Below are 23,232 nucleotides of genomic sequence, written 5' to 3' on the forward strand. Positions count from 1 at the left end.
ATGCTCGTGGCACAGGGATGCTTGTGGCACAGGGATGCTCATGGCACAGGGATGCTCGTGGCACAGGGATGCTTGTGGCACGGGGATGCTCGTGGCACAGGGATGCTTGTGGCACAGAGATGCTCGTGGCACAGGGATGCTTGTGGCACAGGGATGCTCATGGCACAGGGAGCCCTTAGAAAAGACACCACTCTTAATCCCCAGCTTTGCAAACACCCAGCACAGCCCTTTCCACCTCTCCAGGCTCTCCTCTCAGTCACCTCCACACACATCTGCTGGCTCAGCACAGCAGCCCCTGCCCCCATCCCTACATCTGGAAGAGAAGCCAGCAGAGGAGATGGGAGAGGGAATCCCCTCCCCAGCGAGGTGCAGAGCCCTGTGCACCCCCTTCCATCCCCAGGAGCCACCCTCCTCCTCGGGGGGCAGCTGCAATGGAACTTTGGATTTCCCAGGCTGCCTGAAAAGGGCCTTTCACGAATTCCTCCGATGCCTGCAGTGCTTCTGAAGTCCTGTTTTTCCACTCCAGCAGCAACCCCCCCCTCCTTGTTTTCCTTCTCCGGCTGCTGACCCAGATTTCATAATGAATGAATCCATGCAGCGCTCTTCAGACTTTAATTATTTTTTCACTTTTTCTCATCATACATTATGCATCAATAATAATAAAAAAAAAAAATTTAAAAAAAAAAACAAAAAACAACCACATCACAGCACAATTAATTTAAGCTCGAATGGTTAACGCCTGCCTATCACTAATAGCAAAAAGTGTCTGGAAATTGCAGCTCTTATTTTAGACCCCACATTAACATCAGGCAGGAAACCAGTTTTTTAAGAGGCTGCTTAGGTTGGCTAAGACAGCAGATGACAATTAACATATTTCTTCATAAAACCTTTTTTTTTTTCCCAGGCTTTTTACAGGGAGAACCTGCCATCATGCACCTGCCCCTTCTACCCCAGCTCTCCCCCACACATGAGCTCTGCTTTGGCCGGGATGCCAGCAGGATCCAGAGGATCCAGAGCATCCCAAGCATCCCCCCCCCCACGCTTCAGGCAGCCCCCGGGATGCTCCCACCCTGCCGAGAGAGAGGGACGGGAGCAGCTCCACGCCTCGGCATCCTGCGAGCCGATTTTTGGCACAAACACAGCGATTCCCCACTCAGCAAAGAAGTCCCAGCGGCTGAGGCACTTCACCACAACCCGAATTCCTGTCCTCCTCCCTGCTCCTCAAACCTGCCGCCAGCGGAAGCCCGGATTTCCCTGCCCCTCCTCCCTGCTCCCGGCTGCTTCTGCCGCTCCGCAGCCGGCACGATGCTGCCTCAAGCGCGGTGATGGAGCAGCTGCAGAGGGGAGCAGAAGCCCAGGCTGGGAATCACGGCAATGCCTTATATCCATGAGATCAGGGAAAAAGCAGAGGGATGTCACGGAAGGGGCACAGAGGGGTGGTTTTCAAATCCCACATCTCTCCTTCCCGTTGCATCCCAACCACTGCCTCCCACCCCAGGAACGGGAGTCTCTGGGCTGGTGGATCCATCCTGGAAAGGGCTCAGCACCCTCTGAAGAGCCCAGTGCCTTGCCAAGCCCACCCCATCCTGAAGGGAAGCTATGGTACAAGCATAAAATCATAGAATCCTAGAATGGGCTGGGTTGGAAGGGACCTCAGAGCTCCTCAAGTCCAACCCTTGCTCCACTCCCCCCGTGGTTCCCAGCCCATGGCACTGAGTGCCACATCCAGGCTCTTTTGAAATATCTCCAGGGATGGAGAATCCACCCCTTCCCTGGGCAGCCCATTCCAATGGCTGAGCACCCTCCCCATAAAGAAATTCTTTCTAATGTCCAACCTAAACCTCCCCTGGCACAACTTGAGACCTCTTGTGCCCTCTTGTCTTGCTGAGAGTTGCCTGGGAAAAGAGCCCAACCCCCCCCTGGCTCCAACCTCCTTTCAGGGAGTTGGAGAGAGTGATGAGGTCTCCCCTGAGCCTCCTCTTCTCCAGCCTCAACACCCCCAGCTCCCTCAGCCTCTCCTCATAGGATCTGTGCTGGATCCCTTCACCAGCCCAGTTGCCTCCTTTGGACCTGCTCCAGCACCTCAATCTCCTTCCTGAGCTGAGGGGCCCAGAACTGGACACAGGACTCAAGCTGTGGTCTCACCAGTGCTCACCACCACCTCACCTGAAGCAGGACCAGAGAAAGCTCCCATGGGATCCCACCAGGAGAATGGATGATACCGGGTAGGGAGCAGAAGAGCTGGGGCAATGAAGGAGCAGGAAACAACCCCTCCCTTCCCCAGGACCACAGGGACATCAGCAGACACCTCCCAGCTCACAACCAGTGGGATGAGGTCCTTTTTCCAGAGGGATAAGATTTTAATCCTTCCAACCCCCAGGACATGAGCCGGTCCCCCCAGGGGTGGCCTCTTAGGGGGTGCCACAGGCTTGGGGGATTCTGCCAGCTGCACCCACACCTCTCCCTTCCAGGCAGGGCCAAAAATACAGACCTGCTCTGGACCTTTCCAGATGAAATCCCAGCCCTGCTGCTGGCAAAGGCAGCGCTGTCAGGATTTAAGGATGGTCAGGATCTGACCAAGCTCTTCCTGCAGCCCTGCCTACGTAAGTCCCTTAAAAAAAAAAGAAAAAAGAAAAAAAAAGCACAAGCAAACGCAGAAAAGACCTAATTTGATCATATTCCTCTGAACTCAAAGCACCTTTGACCTAAATTCCCACCATGAGCTGGAATTCACTCTATGCAGGCAAAGGATTACAGGGGAAAACAGCCGGAGAGACACGGGCTCCTGCTCCCACCCCAAGGCAGCAGAGAAGGGCAGGAACCTCCAGCAAGCCCTGCCCAGGCCTAAGAGCACTGGTTTGCCTTCAATTTATGTCAAGTGGAGCTAATTTCATATTATCATGTGACATTACAGCAGCCTACCTCCCTCTTCCATCCCATAATGTGAAACCTGCAAACGGGGCTATGGGAAACATATGGAAAAACCTCCCCAAGCACCAACATCCACCTCCTGCAGGAGCTGCTGAAAGTCAGAGAGCTGTCCAAAAGCAGGAGGGGATGACAAAAGAGGTTTTAAACAAAAGGAAAAAGCCTCATGTATATTTGTTTTTCCCCCTCCAAAAACACCCAGAGACTGAAGCTCTGCTCCAACACATGCCTCACATTTTTCCTACTTCTGCCACAGAGCAGCATTTGCTGGTTTTGTTATGAAGATAACAGCCAAAATTATTCCTGCTCTGTCCTCAGGAGCAGATCTCCATCCCCTCAGAGCCAGGCAGGCTCCTGCAGGTGAGGAGAGGCTCTGGCTGGTGGGTGCTGGGGAGGGACCAAGCTGACCACACACCACAGCTCCCCGTGACCTCACGAGTTTGTCAACACCTTTGCAAGATGTTCCCTGGGGAGAAGGGAGATTACAAAGTGCTGACAAGCTCACAGGATGAGTTTTGAGATGCCCAGCAAGCTGGTCAGCCTCCACTGAGCTTCTTCCTCAGGCTGCACAGAGAGCAGGGATGGCACAGCATGGCACAACGTGGCAAGGATGCCAAGACAGAGCCAGGGTCACCTCCTGTGCACAGTGACATGAACATGGGGGTTTACAGACACAGCATCTGCCTGGCCTGGCCAGGAACCATCCCCAAAAGGAGCTGGACCAGGCTGAACCATCGGGGTGGGTTGCTGCAACAGGTCCCTTGTTTGACATGTCCACGAGTCCCTGGCATGAATCCAGCACTGCAGATGCCATCAGAACAGGGGGTTAATCCTCACCTTGTCCCCTGGCCACTCTCCACCATGTCCTGTCCCCAGCAGCAGCCCTGGCCACCTCCCATGTTGACTTTGGCCAGCAGGAACCATGTAACCATGTCTCTTCCTTGGGGCCACCTTGCAGGTGGTCAGTCAACTCTAGCAAACTGTTCTTCCTTGGCCCAGGGGAAAAGGCTTAATTATTATTGGGTTGTTGTTTTTTTTTTATTTCCTTTCTTCTATTTTAAGCTCAGAGACCTAAACTTAGCTCTACTTGCACAATGGGCCTCTGAGATGTAAGCCCTTCCCAAACAAGTGACAAAACAAGTTGCCTTTTGCAGGATTCCTACCAACTTCTCAGCCAGGCCCAAAGAAGTAAAGAATCAAACAGCAAAGCAGGATTTCAATCCAGAGGGATTTAAAGACAACTGGACCTGCACAAACCCTACTGCCCACCTCTTGGCACCCAGCAAAGAGTCCCAACCCCAGCTCACACACTGTCACTTCTGGGGACAAAAACAGAAAGCCAAGAGACACCAAACACCAGCACCAAAAGCATCACCTGGACAGGCACAGGGATGGAGCAGCACAGAGATGCTCAGGCTCTGAAGCCCAGAGGGGTGCAGTGTGGCTCCCCAGAAAAGCAGAAAGGAGCCCACACTGGGATCTGCCCCCTCCAGTCCCCAAAACCCCCCAGGTGACTGCTCAGCACATCCACAGGACCAGAATGAGTCCCCAGCTTTAGTGGCAGCCCTGATGCTGAGGAACCCGGGCTGTGGGCCCAGGGCTCCTGCACACCCCAGCCCATCAGCTGGGCTAACTGCACAGACCCTGCTGGCAGCAAAGCCATTAATTAATATTTGTTAAGTGCCTGGGAGTTGATGAATTGCCATTAACTCATCTGCTAGATGTTGGTCTCCTAAGCCCAGCTTGAAGCAGGTAAGTGTGCTCTGTGTGTGTGTGTGTGTGTGTGTGTGTGTGTGTGTGTGTGTGCAGAGCCCTTGCACAGCTCGCTGCACGTGTGCCTGAGCAGTGCTGCCTGTGCTCTGCAGGGTGCTCCTGCACCAAACCATGCCACCAGCACCCTGCCCACCCCCCCAGCACCAGGGGAGCCCCCAAGGCTGTCCCCATGGGGGACACTGCTGAGCTCTGCCTGGGGAGGTGTGTGGAGCCCCCCAGGGAGGTGGCAGCAAACTCCCACCTGGCATGGGATTGCCTGCCAGGGGCTTCCCATCCCGACCTTTCTGCCTGCACCTCAGCATCAGGGGAAAAAAGAAACCTCCCTCTGCACCCCATGACACCCAGCACTCCCTGCAGCATCCCTGGCTGGGCTGGGACCCGTGAGGAAGCAGCAGGGTGAAAACCTCCCACCAGGAAGGACATGGAGTTATTGGAGCCAGTCCAGAGGATGTCAGGAATTTCATCAGAGGGCTGGAGCAGCTCTGTTATGGAGAGAGCTGGGGCTGTTCAGCCTGGGGAAGAGAAGGATTCAGGCTGGGGAAGAGAAGGATTCAGTCCTTAGAGCACCTTCCAGTGCCTGAAGAGGCTCCAGGAAAGATGGGGAGGGACTTCAGACCCTTCAGACCCTTCACCATGGAGGGATGGGATGACGGGGAAGGATTCCAAGCTGAAAGAGGGGAGACTGAATATCAGGAAGAAATTCCTTGGTGTGAGGATGCTGAGCCCCTGACCCAGGTTTCCCAGAGAAGCTGTGGCTGCCCCATCCCTGGCAGTGTCCAAGGTTGGATGGGGCTTGGAGCACCTTGGGCTGTGGGAGGTGTCCCTGCCCATGGCAGGGGTGGCACTGGGTGACCCTTAATGTCCCTTCCAACCCCAACCAGTCTGTGAGTCTATGACTCCACTTCACCTCCAACAGATCCTTCCTGTGAAAGCCCCCTGAGCAGCAGCACCTCCTCACTTCACAAAAAGCAGCTTCCCAGCCACAAACCCAGAGGTGCCAGGGAACAAACCCTGCAGCAGCCTGGCGGGCAGAGCCCAACCTTGGCCACCCCAGGGCCAGCAGCAGCCCAGCACACGAGCCCGTGGCCTCAGGAGCAGCCAACAACAACAAACTCGTGTGTGAGCCACAAAGGGAAAAAACTCAGCGAGGAAACAATATTCAGCTCCACTCTTCCCCGAGCCCCGATTGTAAATAACGCCGCGTACGGGTTTGTTTTATTTGTTTTAATTATGAAAACACAGCCCGGATTGTCCTGCTGGCTTGGGCAAGCTCCATCCCTGAGCAGGGGAAGCAAGAGAGCAACCCCGCAGAGCTGCACCGTGTCTGGCAACCCTACAATCAACAAGGGACCTCACCAGCCCCAGCCCTGCCCTGGGGAGCTGGGGAGCTCAGCCCCATCCTCAGCACCCACTTCATCCCCCTGCCAGGCTGGGATGTAGGAGCTTTTTGGGCTCCTTGGGCTGCAGCAAGGAGCTGGTGGCCAGGGGTCAGGTAGCCAGGGGTCAGGTAGCCAGCCCAGCCCTGTGCCAGCCCCACAGCTGGGAGGGAAACAACCACTTGGGAAGAGAAACAGAAGCAGGGCACATTTCAGTGGTGTTTTCCAAGGCAATCGTGTATCTGGGTCCATCAGTCCTCATGTCAGGGGCTACCAGACTTTCCAAGATATTTATCCCCTTTTTTTGTTTGTTTCCACTAACCACCAACACCAGATTTTCTCACCAACATCTCCAACGCTGCTGCTTTTGCCCCAGCCTCCCAGTGCTATTGCTCCATCCTCCTGCAGTGTATGTGGGGTGGTGGGGCCAAATAGGAGGCAACTTCTGGAACTATTTTTTTTTTTTTTTTTGCATCAGATCAAACCTTCCCTTCTCTCCCTTCCTCCTGCCAGGACAGTCCAGGATGGAGGATCTGTGCCCTCTCCTCCCAGAGCACCCACCTCAGCATCTGTTGAGCCAGGAGAAAGCCAAGCGGCCCGAAGCCGAGACAAAGCTACAGACACGACCAAGTTAAAAACAAGTATTTTTCAGACAAAAGTTTAGTCCCCAAATGGTAAGGGAATCCAGGAAAAATGCAGCAGGCCCAGCTGGTGGCTGGCTTCCAGCACGAGCACCTCCCTTCGGAGGAATCCAGAGAGGAGTCTCGACTAATCCACCCAGGACACACCAGCATTTCTTCCTCATGTTAGAGGGTTGGGTTTTTTTTGTTGTCCTTTTTTTTTTTCTTTCTTTCTTTCTTGTTTTTCCATTTGCTCAGCAGATTTGACGTTTGCTGGGAAGGTGCTGGCAGCTGTGGGGACCAAGCCAGGGTGCTGTGCCAGGGGATGGCACAGGGACCCCATTGCTGGCTGCCAGCTCCTGGCACCAGCCCAGGGTTCACAGGTAGGAGAGGCTGGAGAAGCAGGGACAGGTCTGAGAGCCTGGAGCCACCACACATGTGCTCAGAGCTCAAGCAAGGCAAACACACAGTGTTACCCCCGTGCCTCAGTTTCCCTTCCCCTCAGAGGAGTGTTGGGGGGCAACACAAGCAATTTAGGGGAACAAAGCCCTGGAGGAGACACAGAGATAGTGCTGCAGGACAGGTCCCTAAGTGCCTTGACCCAGGTCTCAGCTCCAGGCCATCTCACCCCATCCTGATGACCCACATCCTGCTCCTGCCCTCCATCACCTGCAGTTCCCACAGCAGGCACCCCAACCCCCTCCTCTGTACCACTGCCTCTTCCCACCTCTGCCCCCAGGGACCCCCAGCAAGCCCCCCCTGCTCCTCAGGACCTTTTTGCCTGGGGCAGACCCCCTGTCCCCACATTCCCACCACAGCCATCTCCTTCCTGTGAGCTGGAGCAGCAGGACAGGGACAGGACACGAGAGGCCTTGTCACCTACATCAGCTCCTGACTGTCAGGAGGGATGGGAGCAGGGGGCTCAGGGTTGGCCCTTCAGTTGCCCCTCAGCGGGGCGGGGTGGCCACTTTGGGGTCAGGCAGCAGGCAGTGCTTTCCCTCCTGGGGAGATGGGGAGATGCCCCCTGTGGAATTTGCTCTTCATTCCTTGACACCCGCTTTAATTACAGGTACCGAGTCGGTTTCTCTCTTTCACAAGAGCCATGAGCTAATTTCCTGCTCCCCTTTCTCTGCGAGGGGTTCATGACTCACTCCTTCCCTCCCTCCCTCCCTCCCTAGGCAAGCAGAGGGCAGTGGGCTCTGCCAAAACCCTCCTCAAGACCGAGGGCATCAGCTCCCATCACCAAAGCTCTCACATCCCAGGATGTGACAGAATCTCAGCCCCACTTCCCCGCTGTTCCCAGAGGGAGCAGAGGTGACACCACGACAGGACAGTCACCATCCCATGCCTCCCAGGCTCCCAGCACATACGAGGATGCCCTGGGCTCACCCACCAGCCACAACACAGGTTCCCGACAGCAAAACGGTGACAACCTCCCCAAAATCCTTACCCAGAGGCACAGCAAGAACGTCCCAAGGCTGCTGGGGAAGCCCAGGAGGCAGCCCCGGGATGCAGCAAATCCACCCTGATGTCAGCTTTGTTTTCCTCCCCAGACACCACAGCAGCAGCAGGGTTGTGACAAGAGCCCCATCGTGCCACCACCCACATCTCCCTGAAGGGTTTTCCTTTGCAGGCTGCTGGCTTTGGGGTGGTGTTCTTGGGTTGGGTTTTTTTTTTTTAAACACAAACTCATTAATCCCAGTATAACGAGGACTTTCCTGGCTGTGGATTAGCATTATTCTGTTCAAGGAGACACAGATGATTTGCTCATGAGCAGAAGAATCTTTACAGCCTAGGGAGGGATCCTCAGCCCTGCTGATGGAGGAGCTGGTGGGTCCCCAGTTGTCCCCTGCAGAGGGTTCCCACCCCAATGCCCACCTCTCCATCCCCAGCCAAGCTGCTCTCCCAGCAGGACAGCTCACTCCACTCTGATGATGCCATTTGCCTCAACCCTGCCATCCCCAGCACATTTTCCTGCTAATCCTCTACAGAGCCTCCACACAGCTCAGGCACAGGCTGGAAACCCCCTGGGGGCTGAGGGAAAGGGACCCCCCGGCTCACAGCACCCACACTGTGCTGCTCTTTGCTTTATTTTTTTAATCAAGTCACGAGACAGGGCGGATGCTGCTCCAAATAAATCATCAACCACAATAAAGACAACCAGAGGCAGCCTCAGCTTGGACTTTGTGAGCACAGGACCAGTGGACCCACGGCAGGGAGGGTGATGGAGCAGTTCCTGTGCCACGCCTGGACACTGCATGACACGGTGACACTGGGTGACAGGGTGGAACCAGGAGAAGGTGGCTGTGGAGGCAGCCAGACAGACCAGCTGCATGTCCCTCTACCCTCAGGAAAAAGCAACCAGGGGTTGTGGTAGTCCTTTGGATACCCCCCCTGGGGACAAGGATGCCTCCTCGCTCAGGGCTGCATCCCCCCTCCCTTTCCAGCCTTCTCCAGCCCCATGACCAAGGGTAAAAGGAGAAGGAAAATCTCTGGGTGTCTCTCCCCCACTGGGTGCCAGCGTGGCTCTTCTGCAAAGATTGAGCAATGTGGGGATGGCAACAGAGCCAGGAGCATCCCCCAGCCCCACGCTGCTGCCCACACCCTACAAGGCAGCACAGCCCCCAGCCCCACAGGGACCCCCCGGGGCTGACTCCCTGGAGCTCCCCCAATCCCAAATGCCTTGATCCCATGCAATGAAAATCACTTCTGCTCCTGCACAGGGGATCTGACCCTTTCTCTGTCCCAGTCAGTGCCAAGGGAGGATTTAGCTGGGCAGGAGCATTGGATCACAGCATCCACACCAGGATCCCCCCAGCCCCAGCAGGACAGGCAGCCCAGGGATGTTCTCCCTTTCTTCTCTGGGAGGATTAGACACACTCCTTTTCTCTCATTGCTTTTCAAAAGAAAGGCTTTTTATCACTGCTGATCCCTGGGGGAAATCTTTCACTCTCTCTTTCTCATGCTTTTACAGCTTGGACAGGGGGGAAGGAAGTTTCCCTTCATCTCAGTCTCTCTGCTGATGGGCACAGATCAGCTCCCCAGGTCCCTGCAGCATCCAAGCATCTCCCTGACACAGCTGGGGGGTCCCCAACACCTCCCAGTGCCACGGGCTCCATCACCAAAGCCCAGGCAGAACCCTGCCCTCAGCTCTTCCCAAAGCCAGGTCCCTGTTCTGACACCCAGCTTGGAAAAATCCCTGGAAGAACAGAAGCAGCAAACCCAGCTCAAGTCAGCTACAGGTGCTTGGCCCTTGCTACCTGCTCCCCATTCTCTGAAGGCTGAAATTAACATTTCCCAGTGCTTCTTAAGCTGAATTTGGTTCCCCTTTTCTTTTTTCTTTTCTTTTTTCTGGTTTCTTTCCTTTCCTTTTCTTTTTTTTTTTTTTTTCTTTTCCTTTTTCTGGTTCCTTTCCTTTTCCTTTTTCCTTTTCCTTTCCTTTTCCTTTTTTCTTTTGCTTTTTCTGGTTCCTTTCCTTTTCCTTTTTTTCTTTTCTTTTTTCTTTTCTTTTTTCTGGTTCCTTTCCTTTTCCTTTTTCCTTTACCTTTCCTTTTGGGTAAAGGTAAGGGAGCAAAGACACGAAACCAAAGCTTGGAGCTGACAAATCTTTAGACACACACACAGCTTTTTTAATGCCCCACTTGCCTGCAGAAAGCAAGGAACACCCCAAAGTGTGCACAGGACCATGGCACAACCACCTCTCCAGTGACACCAGGAAAGCCATTGATCCCTGAAGTGCTGTCAAAAGCTCTAAATACCCAAAAGTGAAATGATATTATTTTTTCACCCTCTGAACTCTGTTACCAAAACAGGGCTGGGGTTTCTTGCAGCAGCAGCAGACTGGGTGGTTTTTGGTTGTTTTTTTTTTAATTGCCAACCATGCTGTAACATATTCTCTTTATTTTTAGGCATCCCTGTAAAACTATAGAGGAAATCATCCAAAAGAAGTTTCTTCAAACGGCCTGTCAGTTTGAGGAAGTGAAATTAAACCAGAAAAAAAAAAAACAACCCAACAAAAAAAACCCTGAATCCTAATAAATCACACATCCACACACACAAAATTGGAGAAATCTGGGCATGCCTCCAAAGCCAAGTAAACGGATGATAAACAAAACAAACCTAGCCCTGCCTGGTAATAAAAACTTCCACAGTGGGAATTTCTCACCCGGGAATCACTTCCACTGAGGACACAGCCTCCAGGGACTGCCAGAGATGCCATCCCATGGCATGAATCCTGCCCTGCCCCTGCTTCCATGGATTTCCCTCTTCCAAAGCACTCCCTTGTCCCAAAGCAGACAGATCCATGGCCCTGGGACACAGGGAATGCAGATGGTTGGTGTTGCTGGAGTCATGGGCAAGCCCAGCTCTTCCAGGCACTGCTTCAGCCCTGGGTTGGCAGCAGGGACCTGCTTGGGTCCTTCAGACCCACCCAGATTTGCAGGAAACAAATAAAAAAAAATAAATTCACAAAACAAAAGCAAAGGGCAAGAGGAATAAGGATGAAGATGCTGGAATAAAAGCCCCACCCCGGGGCAGCAAGGTGCCTGAAGCAGGAGGCACAGGCATCCTACAGGCCAGCAAAAGAAAAAGGAGCAGCCAAGTCTCCTGAGAACCTTCAGATGCAGCTTCCCATTGATATGGATGCTGCAGAGCAATGCCCACCCCCTCCCCACTTTTCATCTTTTCAAACCACCCAGCAGGAGGGAGAGCAAAGGGAGGAGGGCAGGGACCCACCATGAGATGTGTCCCAGTGTGTCCCATGACCCTGCTGCAGCCCCTACGTGCCCACAGCTGGGATTTGGGGGACTGGGGGGGGTCTCAGCCCACATGGCACAGCTGGCCCAGGAGCTGAGGGTCTGGCAGTAAAGCCAGCAGAGAGGAGGACATGAGCAGTGATAACCCCAACACGGTCCCCATCACCCCCCTGGCACAGCCACAGCTGAGCCCTCACCACAGGGCCCCTCTCCCTGATTCTCTCTCTGCTTTCCAGTGGAGATGCCCACGAAAGAGTTAAAAGGTTTGTAAGCTGGGCTGAGGACTCCAGTTAAAAGTCCACTGGGCATTTTCCCATCGTGGACTTTAGCCCCTGTGATAAGGCAGGAGGAGGTGCCAGCTCCCTGTGGGACCCGCCACCTCCTGCCCCACCACAGCAGGACAGGGTGGGCAGACCCTACAAAGCACCTGGGGCTTCACAAGGGACAGAAAACTACAAAAACAGGTCCTGGAGCAGCATTTTGGTTTTCAGGAGTGTCAGGCTATATAAGGGATGTTTGGTGGGGAGCAGTGGTGAGCTCTGTGTCTCCATGTGGAAGCTGACCCACCTCCCTCTTGCCATCAGGATTTGGCTGCCCCCAAGGGACTCATTTCATCCCTGCCCCAGGGATTTGGTGCAGGGGCAAACAGAGCCCAGAGATGTCTCTGCCTGTTGGTCCCATGGGAGATGCAGAGGCAGAATCTGCACTGCTCTGGCTGCTGAGAACAGGCACCCAGCTCTCCTCCCCAAGGTTGTCTGCAAATCCTCTTTCCCCAGGACTTCACATACCATTTTTTAAAAGCTGGGTGATGTAATCAACCCATATTTATAATGCTGAAAACATCCCAAAGCTCCATCTCCTCCAGCTCCCAAGCACACTGTGTACTCTTAATAAAATAATTGCAATGATGAATAGCTTCTTATAACATTCCACTTCTGCAGCTACCGACAGGGCCCGAGAGCTGGGATGGAAAGTCCTTCTCCTAAATGTACATTCAGCATTTCACCTTTTTCCCAGCAAAAGACACACCAAGAATTTGGAAATGGTGTCAGCCCTGCCCCATCCCACCACACAAAGCAGCAGCTCCCTCTCCCCAGCCACATCAACATCTTAATAATGAAGTCAGCAAATCACTGTGGGTCAATCCCAGTCCTTAAGCTGATGTGATCTTGACCCCATTGGATGAAATCAATGCTGAGCTGCTGATCCCACCCCAGCCCAACCACCCTGACAAAAGCTCCTCTGCTGAGGGGTCACCTGTGACCCCCACCCCAACCCCAGCGTGGGGCTGGGCAGTGCTGGGAGGTTCGTTTCCTCTGCTTTGGAAATCAGACTGGGAATTAAATCATTCCCTTGCAAACCCTCATGTGCCTGTGATTTCCACACTGCCAATTATAGGGACAGCCCAGTGCACTGGGGTTGGGTTGGTTCTTTTTTTGTAGGGTCACTTCTACCTTATTAATTTGCAAAGGTGCATTCAATCAGGGAGCTCACTGCTTTTCCCTTCCCATGCACAGCAAGCTTTTATTCCCAGGCTCTCTGAGGCTCTGCTCCCAAAGCTTTGCCATCAAGCCACCAGGACCAGCCAAGGAACAGCATCACCCAGCTGGGAGCCAAGGGACATCGGGTGACAGGCACAAGGACACCTGGGGAATGGGTGGCCAAGAGACCCAGGGTCAGCCTCAAAAAGGCTCGGGGAGTCCCTGGGCCCAGCCCTGTGTAGGGAGAACTGGCAGGACTGGCTGCTCCCACCCCACAGGCCCCTTCCCACCCACTCGTGGGCAGTGGGGACTCCAACCTGGACCTTGATTAGGTGCAGGCACTTTTCCATCCCAACATACTGATGTTACACCAAAGACATGCTCTCTCCTCCCTCCAAAGGGTTGGTTTGGGGTGCCCTCATTTTGGGCAGGACTGGGAGCATCCTTCTGCTCTGGGGGATTAACCAGGATGAGTTTCATCCTCTACACCACGGCCATACCACCTGCTCCTGCATCCCTAAAAAACATCTTTTGGGGCTCCCTCAAGTCTGGCTGCCCCTCCCGGGGTGAGGCTGAGCTGCACCAGGCAGCCAGGGCATTATGCAGGGGGGCAAATGCCACCATCCCAAGAAAGAGACCTGGAAGGATGCCTGGCTCAGCCCTGCATCCCCCGCTCTGGGTTTTGGGAAGGCGCAGGGAGCGGTGAAGCTTCCTCCCCAGCTGGGTAGCTTTGGGGCTTTAGATGGGCACCCAGGGCTTGCTGCAAAAAATCCCTGCCCTGCAACAGCTCCTGCACACACCTAGAGGCCTTGAAACCTTGCTGGAGAAGCCAGATGTGGTTTTCCATGCCCTCCCAACCTTGGCTCCCGTGGCACAACACCCGTGGGGAGCGGTGCCCATCACCCCTCGGCAGCGGAGGCGGAAAAACAAAGGGAGATGAGAAAACCCAGCACAGAGCCAAACAAAGCCAGCAGTGACCCATGGCCTGTGATTTCCACAGCCTAAACCTGCCCCACAGGTGAGGCACGAAACTGCTTGGCTTTTCCATCCGGGAGGAGGAGGTGAAACCCCGAGGCAGAGCTGCAGGGAGCACCAAAGCCCTGGAGCTGCAGGGCACAGCAGCACCGCTACTAAAATACAGTTCCAAACCCAGGCAAAAAAAAACCCCTAAGAACTAAATCTTTGTCTCCCAAGCTTATAAGAAGACAAGAAACTGGCTGGCAAGGTGTAATTCAAGGTGCTGCCTTGCTAAGGTATCAGGAGCAAGTCCCTGGGGAGCAGTAACTCCCACAGCAGAAACCAACCTCCCACCCCCCAGAGCATCTGGGATTCCTCCTCCAGCCCTGAACCCCTGTTTAGATAAAGTCTCCCAACATTTGCAAACAATGGGTATCAGCTGGCTATCTGCAGCAGGGAGCAAGGCTAAGCCTTCCCAAATGTTTCAATGGGGGCCTGCAGGTGACAGTGCCAGGAGCCTTAACTCTTCCCAGAGCCACCTCCTGATGTCCAGTCCCTGGTGCAGAGAGCAGGGGACACAGCACAGCCCCAAATACAGAAACCCAGCCCAGCAGAGGTGAGGATGGGGCTTCAGGGCAGCAGCCCAGCTCTCAGGTCACCACATCCCTCCTCCACCCCTGCTCCTGCTCCCTACCACAGGATCCAGCGGCTGAGGTGCCCCCCAGGTTTTTATAGGAGCTGCCCGGGCATCCTATAAATACCAGAGGGGAGGCTTGGGGAGGGCAGACTGTAAAGCAGAAAGCATTAACACCGTGGCTGGCACAGCCTGCTCACAACGTGCCTATCCAGCAGCTCACGATTTGCTTAGGGGTGCGGAAAGTTTCAGCTTCAGCAGGTTTACCCTGACAGGAAGGGAGCCTGGGTGGCCCGTGGAGGTACAGGAAACCCCTTTCTATCACGCACACATCACTACGCTTCCTCTGGATTTCTTTAACCTTTCTCTCTCAGCCTGATTTATGCCTTCACACTGATTTTTGCACGCGTGCACTTCCCTGCTCTCCACTCCCGTGCTGTGGCTCCACACCAGCAACCAAACTGGCAGGGACCTCAGCATCCATCTGCCCAGAGCTGGAGCAGTCCCTGTAGGGATCCTCTGCCCCTCTCTAGAGGAGCTGGGTTTTTTTGCAGGCAGTGAGGAAGGGAAGGTGCCCGTGTCCCGCTCTGCCTTGGGGCCTGGGCAGCCAACACACAGCTCCAAAGCACCCCTGGGACCCGTGCTGGTCTGCAGGAGATGGGGAGGCAGCAGGGAAAGCACTGGAGCAGCAAATCTGGGAGCCCAGGGACACATCCCAGCAAAGGAAAAGCAGAGATTGAGGTTTTGCTGCAAAGGCACCACCGGGCAGCGAGCCCCAGGATCCAGCAGCACAAAGGATGGACTTAAATTTTTCCCTGCAGAGAGATAAAGGATCCACATCCAGCTCAGTCTTGAGCTCTCCAAACAGGGGAGCAGCAGAAGAGGGGAGGCTGGAGGAGCCCAAATGCTGCCACCCACACAAAGTGGCCCAGAGAGGATGCAGCAGGCAGCATCCCAAAGAAAAAGGGCATCCCCAGCTCCATGGACCAGTGCCCAGGGATGCCATGGGGGGCAGGAGGGGATGAGGATGGCAGGGACACAGCCATAAGGTCACCTAAAAGGCCATTTGGGTGGGAAGATTAGCAGCTTGCTCCCAACTTAGCAGAGATTCCAGCACAAGAGGAGCAAAACGTTGGGAAATGCATCGGCTTCCTGGGAACAGCTGGTGGGAATGTGCCTCTCCCCAGGGCAGTGCTGGAGCAGGGAGAAGCCCTGGGGAAGCACCAGTGAGGAACAGGTCCAGTTAAGTCCCCAGGCCCCCAGTTTGGGTCGTTTTTAACCTGTGAAGCCATAGATAGGAAGGAGGGAGAGGGCGGCCCTGGTGACACCAGCCATCCCCCCAGGGACGTGGGATGCAGGGACACAGGCAGCGCACCCACCATCCCTGCTCTTAGGTCTTAAACCTCCACACAGTCCTGTCCTCACAGCCACCACCATCCAGGGAGGAGAAAAATAAAATAAAATGGAATAGAAAACCTGAAAGCAATCACGGGTCCAAAAAGTGTCACTTCATCCAAGGTGCAGGAGGCATGGCAGGTCACCCCCGAGAGCCACCCGCTCTCAGCCACCCCCCAGCCCAGCACAGCAGCTGCAGCCAGAGGGAAATGAAGTTGCAAAGGTTATCGTTTTGGTGTTTGACTGAGCATAAAAATCCTGCCTGGAAAAATAAAGAAAGGGAAAAAAAAAAAAAAAAAAAAAAAGAAAAAAAGGAGAGGGGGGAGAGTGGGAGGGGAGGCGAGGAGCAGCGATGCACGACAGGACAGCCCCAAAAAGCCAGGAGAGGGGCTCCCAACCACACTAACACACATCTCCATCTCAGAAGAGTTCCCTGAGCAAATAAATGCAAAGTCTGTTCTAAAAGTTTATCTGCCTGCACGAGAAGGAGCGAGCGTGCCTGGCGACGCTATGGAGACGTCATTATTTTCATGCATCTGCCTTACCCAATTTTATTTAGTTGCTTTCTGCACCATTTCATGCTCATTCTGCTGCTGAGCTAGACAATTGCTTTATAACTCTAGGGTGCAATTTCACTGTCTGTGAGCCACACGCACGCACGCGGGGTCTGTGCTGGGATGGAGCAGGGAGCTGCACCTCCCTCTCTCCCTCCCCAGCCCGACACGTGGGAGCTGGCACTGAAATGGGTTTTCTTAATAAAATAAGAAAAATAAAGGAAAAAAAAACAAAAAAAAACAGAGAGAGAGAAAATTAAATTAAAATGCTAAGCCACCATCTCTAATGTACTGTAATTCAAGGAGTGAATATGGGGGGGGGGAGCAGACCCAGAAAGCAACGGCTTCCATATTAAGGGGGAGGAGGAGGAGGAGGAACTGGAGGGCAATTTGCTCTCTCACGCTAAGAGAAAGTGGAGAGAGGGAGCCCGGCAGGCTGGAGGGCAGAAGCACTGTGAATCACACCAGATTTTTATGATCAATTGCAAGTCACACTTGAACAAGTGCAGGTCAAAAGGGAGGGCTGGCCATGCAGGTGCAGAGATCCAAGCCAGCCCTCTGCACCTTCCTAAAGCTGCCAGGTCCCTGGCAGGGTTTGGGTGGCCACATAGGAGCCCCCCCTGGTCCCCCCACTGAGCCTCCCCATCCAGCACCCCACAGCAGGTGTAGGGGTGTAAAGGTGTGGGGTGTAAGGGGGTGTCCAGGAGCACCCCCAGTGCTGATGCCAAGCAACCTGGGACTGTGCATCTCCCCTGCCCCAGCCCCAGTGAGCATCCCCAGCACAACCTGCTGCAGATAGGTCCTTATCTGCCACCACCAGGTTCTGCTGGAGGCCACAGCTCCTCCACATCAGGCAGAGCCCACAGCTTCCCAGCCCTGATAAAAATGCCTCCTCTTACAAAAAACCAGGCAGAGAAAAGAGGTGCTGGGGGCAGTGAGAGGCAGGGGCACACAAGATGCTTCAGCACGGTCAGGCAAGGATGGGTGGGTGAGGAAAAGAGGTCTTTCTTTATTCTTTTTTCTCCCTTTTTGCAAGAGCACCCACCCACCCATGGGGCCCCAGGGATGAGCTGCTGCTCCCCAGGGTGCAGGGCAGAGAAGCAGCAGCACTGGCACTGTTGTCACCCATCTCTTGGTGATGGCTGAAGCCAGACAGCTCCTCCAGCTCCATGTCATGCCCCTGGGTCTGCTCCTGACCCAGCTCCTCTCTCTGCCCCTTCGTGCCTCTGCCATTGCTCACTGTCTCATCAACCTCCTCCATCCCATCCCATCCCAAACCAACCCCATCTCCCCACTTCGTCACCTCCACAGCTCCCGGGCTTCTCCTTCCTCTCTTGCTTCACTCCTGACATTGCCACATTTCCACTCAGGAATGGGCACACAGGAGACACGCTGCCCACAAGCAAATTGTCTTGTGGCAGCCCACAGAGTTCACAGCAAAATAAATAAATAAGTAATTAGAAAGAAAGAAATCAAAACCCCCAAAAAACAACCTCAAAGCAAACAAACAAACATTAAAAAAAACAAAAAAAACAAAAAAAAAAAAAAAAAACAAACCCAAAAACAAAAACAAACTTCCCAGCACTTAATCCAGGGTCAAAAATGGAGAAACAATAATCAAATGTTTCTGCCTTTGCAGGCTCAGTCAGCTGAAACCAAACTGAGCATCCCTCCCTCACCCACTCCTGGATCAGCTCCATGGGATGAGGGGGCAGAAAACCTCGGGGGGCTCCACACCTGCCCTCAGCTCCCCCTTCCACTTATTTTTTGGTTTAGGTTTTTTTTTTAATCGCTTTTTATGTTTGTTTGTTTGTTTTTTGTTTGGGGTTTTTTTTTCTTTTTTTTTTTTAAGTCTGCAAAAGCTGAAGAAAGCCAAAACTCCACAAAAGAGGAGCCCATCAAAAGCAACAACCAGATGGGGATGCCATTACCATTTTATTGGTCACAAATACCAGTATTGCACCTTTTATCTCTTCTCTCTGCAGTGATCTCACATCCGACGCAACCCAAGGAAAGAATTACAGCTCAGCTCAAAACCCAAACCCAAACACACCACCAACCCCCAGCCAGGACCCACCGAAACCAAGAGCTTAACCTAAAAACAATCATTTCCCAGGCCTTGAAAGAAGGAGCGATGCCCCTGGCAAGAGGAACCACCAGAGAGGGGATGGGAAACAGATTTCTGATGCTTAATAAAACAAATATTTAGGGTGTTTCTTCCTTGCCCTCTGCTTTGGCAGCACCTGGCTTGCACACAAACCCCATCTGTGAGTTTTTCTTTGCTCCCAGGCCAAAAAAAAAAAAATGGCTTGGAAGCTTTGGGGTTGGCTTTTTTTTTTTTTTTTTTTTTTTGGCTACCAAGTGCAGGGACCCTCAGACTCCCCAGGGAGCTCAGATCCCAGACGGATCTGCTCTGTGGGGTTGGAAGCCACCATCCCAGCTGAGGTTTCACCACCACCACCCCACACCCTTGCTCCAGGCCCTCTTCCCAGCTTTTCCGGGGCCCAGACACGCCGTGTGCCTCAGTTTCCCACCCTGCATCTGTCTCATGTCTCATCTGGGCAGACTGTTGAGTTTCCAAGGGAAGATCCATCCCCTCCTGATGTGCTGGCACAGCCATCGGGATCACAGCCCCAAAGTGCAACCCTGAAACTTTTACTGGAGATCACAATAAAAGGAAGAAAAGAAGAAAGAAAAAAAAAGAAAAACCAAACAAAAAAACCCCCACAAACCAACAACCGTTTTATGCTTACGAATGGTCTGTTTGAACAGGATTATTTTTTAACTCCATGTTAAACAAAATTTCAAAGGGGAAGACCTGCATTTGGGCTTAAATTGAACCTTTTCTTCCTTTTCTTGCAAAGGAATTGTTCCCTGTTTATCTCAGAAAACACCCTCCATTTTGAAACGCTGTCTTCTCTAAATAAAAACTCAGGTTGTTTCCCTGACTTTGCTTTGCTTTTTCTAAGCAAAACGTTGTCAGAAAAGGCAAGTTCTCACAGCCAGTTTCCATCTCAACAATAGAGCATTTTCCCAAGCTAAATTGCTTCTGTCTGAAAAATCTCCTAGCAGTTTGAGCTGGCTGGCATGTGTGGGGATCCTTCTGGAGGGTTTTTTTTTTCCTGGGTTTTGTTTCTTTGGTGGGTTTTGTTTTTGTTTTTTTTTTTTGAATCCTTATTTGCAATATTATTTCGTCTGCTCTGAGCTGCCTTGATGTTGGAGCAGCCTTTGGAGAGACACAACCACTCCTCCCTCCTCCGCTGTCCTCCCTCCAGGCACACGCTTTCCCTTTGAGGAGGAGGAGGAGAGGGGAGAAAGAAAATAAAAAGACAAGCAAAGAGGAAAATGTCAGAAAGCTCCTTTTTTTGTGTGCGTGTCAAACGTTCAAAGTTATTTCAGAGTCTAGTCTTTAAATGTAATAAAATACAGCAACTCCTGACAAAATCAATTAAAATAAAACCACCCAGGCTGCCTCCCCTGGTGCTTTGGAGCGACGCTGACTTTGAGAGCCCACCTGGGCCTTTTAGGAAACGATTAGGGAAGTGCTGGGTTGGATCCTGCCCCAGGAGCAGGAGCTGCTGAGCATCCCCTTCCACCACTGGCCAGAGGGAGGAGAGACCCAGATCCTTCACCCACCACGGGAGGTGATGATGGGGAGATGTGCTGGGGATCAGAGCCAGAGAGCAGGATTAATTAGAGCCCAATTAGGTTACCGAGCTGCCTGCAATACCCAGCACTTTGCCAGCTTTTGGTGTCCCTGCCTTTGGTTACCACCAGCTCAGCAGAAAGGAGCCCACTGGGGGTCAGGGACCCCCTCGGCATCCCCGCTCCATCCCTGCCACCCTTGGTTAAATTCCTCCTCAAGAGCCACCACATCTCACCCCCTCCCACAGCAGGGTCATGGGATATTTATAGCAGGAATGATTTGGGGATTCCGGGCTGCTGGGGGCCCGGGGGGAACACCCTGGTCACACACAGACACACACACCCCCCATCCATCCCCAAAATGCATCACAGGGGATGCTCAGAGGAAGGAGCACCCTGTGGGAGAGGGAGGACCCAAAGCACATTCCAAGCCACTGCCCCACAGCACCCTCAGCTCTGCTGTTTGTTTGTGTTCTTAACCACTCTGCAAAAAAAAAAAAAAAAAAACTACAAAATAAAAAAAATTCAGATGGGTGGCAGGGCACTGGCATATGGGAATCCACCCCTGCTCCCAGAAAACAATACTCCAACAAAAAGGTTTTTAACCCGTTTCTTAATAAATATTTATTTTTGCCTTCAAGATGTGGGTGGGACGAAGCCAGGGTGTATTTTCCAGTGAAATGTTTTGATTCCCCCTCTTGACTATTTTTTTTTCAACAGGAGCAATATGCCAATAATAATATTTGCAATGAATAACTAAAATTCTGTGGCTTTCTCCCCCGCTCTCTTTTAAATAAATAAAATGCCCTAAATACAAGAAACACAAACGCTCCCTCCAACCCAGCAGGACAATGTGGAGTAAATTCAAGGGTCCACAGAGGATTTATTTAACTGTCACACTCCAGATTCTGCAAAAGGCAAAAATTCCTTCTCAGCTTGTTTTGCATATGTCAACTGGGAGAGGTCGAGCCCTACACCAGGGTTTCAGCTCAGGAGACCAGGACAGGGCTGGAGTTTCTCTCCTGCTCCTCCAAGGCCCTTCTCTGGTGCAGAGCCCACCAGCAGCTTCCAGATGCCAGGCAGAAGATTCCTCCTCCTTTGCAGGGATGCTCCAAAAATACCCTGACACTTTTCTTGCATCTTTCAAAATTTTTCCTCCCTCCGTGTCTCCCAACCAGCTGTAAATTTCTGCAACTAAAAGCAGAAGAAGGGCTTTTGCACTGCATCCTGGCTCATCCCTACGGCCAGGCCGGGGGGAAAGGGGATGAAGATGTCCCACGGATGCTCACCCTCCCACCCAGGGCAGTCAGGAGGCTCCAGGTTGCTCCCTCCCAGCTGGCCATGGGGGTTGTTTTGCTGTTTTCCTCGGAAGTGTTCCCATCCCAGCCAGGCTCTGCACGGACAGTTCTCACCCCACATCCTGAGCAGCTGCAGCTGCCCCTGGCACGGCCACACGGGTGGGAAGAGGGAAACACAAAGGTTGCAACCCAGGGATCTGAGTTCCAGGAGGGAAGCACCAGCCTCAGACACCCAGTAACTGTTTGCTCCCTGTTGGAAGCTGAGCCTCCAGGGAGGGATCCCCAAGCTCACCATCCCACTTTTGCTCCCCAGGACCTTCTTAAGGGAAGGGGCATCAAAGAAAATGAAGCAATAAAAGGATTGTGATGGTCAGAGCCTCGTGCAGCTACCTGAAGAACCAAGTTCCCTGGTTTGCACATCAGACCCTGAGCAAAGCCTGACCTCTCAGCACGTGGATCTCTCCAGCCTCACAAGCACTTGCACGACAGCTTTTTCTTGATTTTCCTCCTCGTGGAGACTCAGCCCAGCCCCCCCCCCCCCCCCCCCCCCCAGAGGAACAAAAGCAAGACATCCCCCATCATTCAAAACCCAACGAGGGAGAATCTGCAGCCTCTGCCCGACAGCTTCTAAGTCATCATCTGCTGGACCCCAAGGTGTTTCTGAGTCTCCCCCAGGGCTGTGATGATACCTGCACCCACAGCCCCTGCCAGCAGGCTGCAGGTGGTCCTGGGAGCAGGACAGAGACAGCATCCAGCCCAGGAATGTGCCGTCCTCATGGGGAGCCTCTGCCTCCCATCTGCCAGCAGCTCCCCAGAGGAGCAGCAAAAGGAGATACTACTATTAAAAGTGCCCAGCGCTGGCCAAGCTTCCACCCATGACATCAGTCGGGTTATCTGAGTCTAACCACGGGCAGGACTTGGCCAGGAACCTCCACTGGGTTATCCTCTCACAGCCAGACTCAGCTGAGATTTGGATGGGACCACACAGTAACGGCGCCTGGCTCTGGCACCCAGTTGCTCCTGTTCTCCAGCTCAGGCCTGTACTGGTGTGCAGGGAAACCAACTCCACAAGCTTGGCTATTTTTTTCCCCTCTGGTGGCTTCCAAACACCAACTCTCCACCGTGACAGGGGACAGGGTTAGCGAGACACCCTGGCATCTGCAAAGTTGGGACCCAGCAGTATTTGGACCATCTCACCTCTGCAAAGCACCCAGGTCCCACCACGCTCCAGTTTTCCCTGGGAAATCCTCTCCCTGTGTTCCTCAAGGCTCCCCTCACTCTCACAAACTGTTCACACACTTCCAGGCTCAACCCACCCTCCAGTCCTCAGATCTCCCCCCTCCCAAACCTGCAGAACCCACCACCCTTGCAACCAAAGCTGATTTTTCCAGGAAAGGATGATCAAAGCCCAGCGGATGAAGTTTAAGAGTGGCTTCCCTAGCAAGCAGGCACAAACCCAGACCACGCACCCTCCACAGCTCCTGCAGGCACTGGAAATTTTCTCCTAAACCAGCGATGCAAAGTTACAGCCCCCCCCCCCCCAGCATCCCCATCCTGGGGTGGCTGCCTTGTTTTTCCTCTGGATGTTGCCGGTGTGCTGCAGAGCGTGTTGCTAAGACCCACCCTCTCCCCGCCACAGAAACCAGCAGATAAATCAGTTGTTTTTCATTTGCACAAGTGTGAAAACCCATCCCCGAGCCAGCAGCAAGGTGACACACACACTCCCCCTCTCTCCTCCCCCGTCCAAGTCAACATGACTAATAACACAAGGTATTATTTAGCATCTACAGCCTGACAGGAGAGCTGAGGGCTGAAAG

General features: G+C 53.3%; 1 protein-coding gene and 1 long non-coding RNA gene across 3 annotated transcripts in view; one reads left to right on the forward strand and one right to left on the reverse strand.

Annotated features, from left to right (window-relative positions):
* RXRA (retinoid X receptor alpha) overlaps nt 1-23,232 on the reverse strand; it is a 106,395-nt gene that overhangs the window by 81,037 nt on the left and 2,126 nt on the right. The window lies entirely within an intron of this gene.
* Nucleotides 8,894-10,705, forward strand: LOC139806573 (uncharacterized). Its single transcript, XR_011730289.1, has 2 exons — nt 8,894-9,064; nt 10,606-10,705. It is a non-coding gene; the product is annotated as an uncharacterized lncRNA (long non-coding RNA).

The sequence above is a fragment of the Heliangelus exortis genome, chromosome 22 (genome assembly GCF_036169615.1).
Source record: "Heliangelus exortis chromosome 22, bHelExo1.hap1, whole genome shotgun sequence".
NCBI classification, from domain to species: Eukaryota; Metazoa; Chordata; class Aves; order Apodiformes; family Trochilidae; genus Heliangelus; species Heliangelus exortis.